General features: G+C 40.2%; 1 long non-coding RNA gene across 1 annotated transcript in view; it reads left to right on the top strand.

The window, feature by feature from the left end:
• The first annotated feature begins 2344 nt into the window (after positions 1 to 2344).
• LOC131192161 (uncharacterized) overlaps positions 2345 to 5568 on the top strand; it is a 47782-nt gene continuing 44558 nt past the window's right edge. The window contains exon 1 of the long non-coding RNA XR_009153654.1: positions 2345 to 2459. This is a non-coding gene — a long non-coding RNA (uncharacterized LOC131192161). The remainder of the gene's footprint in view (positions 2460 to 5568) is intronic.

The raw sequence follows: 5568 nt of genomic DNA, 5'->3' as shown, positions 1-5568 counted from the left end.
ACTGGATTATTATTATATTTGAAGGCAGGCATAATTCTTGGCAGTTCTAATTTATGACTTACTTGGTAAAAAATGTTGACTGTCATAGTAAGGATGGTTCTCTGAAAATTATTTGCTGCCTCAACCTGCATGTTTAATGAACTTGCAGCAAAGAAATGAAGAATATTTTGGGTTTTTTTCTACTAAAGGTTAATGCAAATGGATAATGTGCTGGAGAAATAAAGACAAGATTGTTCCTAGGGAGGAAGGCTATAACAAATGAGGACAAGATCTTGAGGGACAAAGACATCTCAACAACCAAGATCAGAATAGTTTAAGCAATGGTCTTTGCAATTTTCAGTTTACACAACTGAAAATTGAGAGGGGGGGTGGAGAAAGAGAAGGAAAGTAAGAAAGGAAGGAAGGAAGGAAAAAAGAAAGCAAAAATAGAAAGAAAGAAAGAAAGAAAGAAAGAAAGAAAGAAAGAAAGAAAGAAACCAAAACTGAATTATAGTTTTGGCAGCAGATACTAAGAATATCGTGTACTTCAAGAAGAACCAGCAAGACCTGAATCAAATAAAGTCTGATTGTTCTCTTGATACAATGATAAGCAAGAACTAAATAATTTACTTTGGCCTGTTTTATTTATTTATTTAGGTCCCTAATTTATTTATATTCAACTTTTATTATTCATTACATTTATAAATAACTCAAGGTGGCAAACATACCTAATATGCCTTCCTTCTCCTATTCTCCTCAAAAGAACAGCCCTGTGTGGTAGGTTGGGCTGAGGGAATGTGATTGGTCCTAAGTCATCCCCCACCAGCTTTCATGCCTGAGATGGGACTACAACTCATGGTCTCCTTGTTTCTGGACTGGTGTCTTCATCACTAGACCAAACTGACACATGTTGTGTGTGGATGATGAATTAGAAATAAATGTTGGCAAGGTTGAAGAAAATAGAAAAAAGGAGAAGACAACAAAGAAGATGGATGGATGGGTTCAATAAGATTGTTGGAATATTACTAAAAGATAGATGAAGATGAAGAGCATTTATCTTCTCAGCCACAAGGAGAAGAACAAATTCAATGGACCTTATTTAAACCTGCAAAGAGATTTTTGCCCTCTTTTTCTGATTTTCTGTTAGCTACATATTTCTGTTGGCTGTGTTTGAGCTTCTATTTCTGGTACACGACACTGGGAATTCAACAGAAAGCAAGAGCACAGTTCCAAGACTGGTTCTTTCAGATGCAGTCTCATGCCAGTGAAGGCATGGAGGCTATCAGATACATAGAGTCACCCTGGAGAAGTGGTAAAAATACCAATATTTGCAGCTCAGGGTTGAACTTTGGAGTCCCTGGTGCTCTAAGCTTGGAAGTTTTCTTGGAGACATTTCATTACCAACCTAGGTAACTTCATCAGTCCCAGCAAGAAAACCACCAAGTTCAAAGAGCACCGAGGACTCTATGGTTGTCAAAATGTCAAACTAGGATTGGGGAGACTCAGGTTCCTGTCCACCCAGAAGAAACTTCCTCAATGTCTCAATGACCAGTCACTTCTGTCCACTCACCCTTAATTATAATGTTGTTCATGTAGGGATAAAACGAAGACAGATCCCTTAGAAGCCACCTTGAACTCTTAGCAGGAAGAGTCACTATACATCAATCAATCAAACAACCAAACAACCGAACAAAATATTGCCAAAGGAGTCTCCCGAATCTGGTGCTCTTGGACACTTTTCTTGAGGTTGAAAAGTGCACATATTTCTCACAGAACGGAGCCTTGTACTTTTGCAGTCTGTCGCTTGCCAAATCTCCTGGGACAGGACAGGTCATCACCCTTTGATAAGACTCATAATGGCAGGGACATTTGTTTTGGCTTGTTTATGTCAGGGCGAGTCAGCTCTTTCTCCAAAGGCAATGCTGGGCTTTGCGCAATATGAATACTTTAGAAACCCACTCCCCTCCCGCCCTTTTAGCTGTTTTTCAGGCAGAAAAGACTATCGTCTGGTCTGTTCATGTTGGGAAAGGATATATGGTGCTCACAGTATGTTGGAAGTACTCTTCTTTCCTGGCTGTTTTCAAAGGCCTTCTCTTGTCTCATTTTGATGAAAGCAAAATGCAAGCAACTACTTGCTTTTGATTACGATTTCCTCAGCAAGAGTACACTACCTGGAGTTTAGGAGCCAAGCTTCAGTAAAATCTGCCTGTTTCTTCCTCATCTATTTTTGATTTTGGCCTGCAAGTTAAAATTAAATTTTAGTGGCCTAAGGGGAAATCTAAAAATTGTTTTCCTACTGGTTCTGTGGGCGTGACTTGGGGGTGTGTGTCATGTGACTGGGTGTGTGTCAAAAGATAGAAACTCACTTTAACAATGGCCATGCTGGAGCAGGGAGCTGGACTAGATGACCTCCAGGTCCTTTCCAGCCCTGGATTGCTGTGCTCTTTCAAGGTATCCTCTGAAGCTGCATCTAGTGCCAGGTTTGTGGTCCTTCCTTCCTCTCTTTTTCCTTCCCTTCTTTGCTCCCTTCCTTCCTTCCTTCCTTCCTTCCTTCCTTTCTCTCTCTCTCTCTCTCTCTCTCTCTCTCTCTCTCTCTCTCTCTTTCTTTCTTTCACAGCACCCCCCAGAGCCCCCATTTTTGGCCTAGCAGGCTTCAGAGAAGACTCCTGGGAGCAATATTGGACCCCCAATAGGTATTTAAAAAATGCTTTAAAAAGTAAAAAAAAAGTTCTGAGGATCCCACGGCACAGCTGATTGTCACAGCTGATTGTTGGAACCTTTTTTCCCTCACTTTTTTAAAGCATTTTTTACTACCTATTACCCAAACAGGAAGTAAAAAAATGCTTTAAAAAGTTTAAAAGAAAATTCAGATGGTCAGCTGTGCTGCGTGATCGTGGGAACTTTTTTTTTTACTTTTAAAAGCATTTTTTTTTTACTACTGGTTCTGGCAAACCAGTAGCATTTTCACTACCAGTTCAGGAGAACCACCCCGAACCGGTAGCATTTCACCCACGGCCTAAGGGCTAAAGATAGGTGGAGGACAGAGTTTAAGAAAATATGTTTTTTTCCTCTAAATAAGCCACTGTCTACCTTGGCCATTCTCACCCAAGCCTTTCTTTACCCACAAGCTGCCCTATTAATTCTACAAGATGCCCTTGATTTCAAACAGTTGTACGTCAGTAAATATTTTTAAAGCACAATTTATTATTTGCTTTCACAATCACAAGTACTTCAGATCTGGCACACATTCTCTGGGTATGAAAATTGTTGAAAATTGCTAGAGTTTTCAAAGCCATGAAACTGCCTGGCCTATTTCTATGTCACCAAGAACCATGGAACACTTCTCCATGACTGACAGAGATTAATTCTGTTGATGATCTTCAAGACCCTGCTACATATATGATATATTTGCTCCGTAATTTCCATGATAACAACTTGAGGAAAAGCAGGATGGTGACCCTGATGTCAGATGACAAATTACATTGATGATGGTGATAATGTCTAATTGCTATACAATTGTTGAGCTCCTGTGTTAAAATAAAGCACAAAACTTTCTTCTCTTGATGTGGGAAGTGGTACAAATAGAATAAATAAAATGCAGTTTTATTTGTCAAAATATGCAGTTTAAACCAGGGGTCTCCAAAATTCTGGGAGTTGAAGTCCTCCAGGCTTAAAGTTGCCAAGGTTGGAGACCCCTGGTTTAAATCATTTGCAACCTCTAATAATGCTTATATAATCCTAGAAGATGCAGAACTAGAGGCATTAATAATACGGTTGATCATTCTGAATGGCCCTAAGAGCATCAGTCAGATTCACATTCACAGTTGTCCTCAGATGTTCTGGTCTGATTTTCTTGTTTTATCAACTGATTTTTGTGTGTGTGTGTGGAGAAATACAAATGTAATAATTTTACATTCAGTGGGATGCTATTCTGGAGGGCAGATGCAATCACAGAGAAGTCACATGGCAGAGATTCCAATGGATGACCCTGTTTTAAAGATGGGATCTGGAGATGTCCACTCTACCATTCAGATGGTAGGCAACGGGCATATGTTTCTGATAGTTGTTGTGTCCGAGGGTCAGATGATAATCTTTTGAGACCTTCTGATGAGCCAAGTCAATGGGGAAGCCATATTCACCAAGCAACCATGTTACTAACAAGTTGTTTATTGATTCTCTTAACAACTGTGGCAAGCAATGTCATAAAATGGGGCAAAACTCACTTAATGACTGTCTTGCTTAGTAATGGAAAATTATGGCCTCAATTATGGTCATAAGTTGAGGACTGCTGGTATAGTAGTGATACAATATAGGCATACTGAGGTGCTCATGCAAATACGTTCTGGACAAACTGGAGCTTCTGAGTAGTCTTCAAAATGCCACACTATTTAGAGTGCATTGCAATAGAATATCATGGGGTGACTAAGGCTTGTGGGAACTGTGAGAAAGAATTCCTTATGTTTGAAAGGAATTCCTGGTGTTTGAAAGTTATTATAATTTTCTGGAAAATACTTCTTTGACCCCTTACTCCTTTTTAATGGCTTCTGCCACATTCAAAACCCAGGCGGACAATTCTCCAAGATGTAATAATCTCTTCTAGGCCCACCCAGGATTGAATAATGCCACCTCATCCAGAATAAGATGTGGTGTTCCATGGAGTCCCATGAGCCCATGAAGGACACCATTTTTATAGCCCACAGGTTTCCCTGTGATTTACAGCTTTCCCACTCCTTGATGCCTGGGGCTATTAGTCTATCTACTACAGTCCTCCCACCTCTCACCTTACCATCCATCACCCAGGAGATAGATACCACCTACTAACTAACCAATTATCCAACCCCTTATCCCACAGCAGCAACAAATATTGAGGCCAACTATCTGCCAACAATGCCCGTGCTTTTGCCAACAGCACTTGGCAAATGCTGGAAGCCCATGCAAAGGTTATCAAATTTAAAAAAACCATACATACCTTTAGTAACCCCCTTGCTAGCTTTCCACAGTTCTGGGACCAATAAGTAACCCCATACAAAACTGTATGATTAGGCTCTCACCCTCTAAAGCAGGGCCCAACAAAGGTCCCCATAGTCCCAACAAGTAGCCTGACTAAGAGTCCAACAAACAATGCAACAGATAAACCAGCAGGAAAACCAAGTCATTGATTGAGGGACAATCTGCAAACTGAACATGACTTTGGTTTTAAATGTGAAAATTAAACTGACAACTGCAGATGGGTCAAGTGCTTGCACTTTTGACTGACGCCATTCAACCTCTTCGTGATAAAACTGCCACATAGCCTCTTCTGCCAGAGGACTGAAGAACTGTAGATGCCAGATGTCCTGCAACTATAGCTTTTGCTGGGTCACTTGAGGTCTTCAATATGATCTTCTCTGCTATTGAGCCAGGAAAGGAGCACTTTTCTCTGAATGACATTTCATGTCTGAAATGACATGAAATGAAAGACATTTCATTCTCCTTGTGACTGGCAAATGTCAGGTTACAAAATATATTATCGGGATTAAAAAATAGGCCAATAACTGCAATGACAAGTTTCCTTCAGGGCGTTGGAAGTTCATTGTCTTTCAGAAAATT

This window comes from Ahaetulla prasina, chromosome 2, assembly GCF_028640845.1.
Source record: "Ahaetulla prasina isolate Xishuangbanna chromosome 2, ASM2864084v1, whole genome shotgun sequence".
Taxonomy (NCBI): Eukaryota; Metazoa; Chordata; class Lepidosauria; order Squamata; family Colubridae; genus Ahaetulla; species Ahaetulla prasina.
This window is presented reverse-complemented; position numbering and strand designations above follow the sequence as displayed.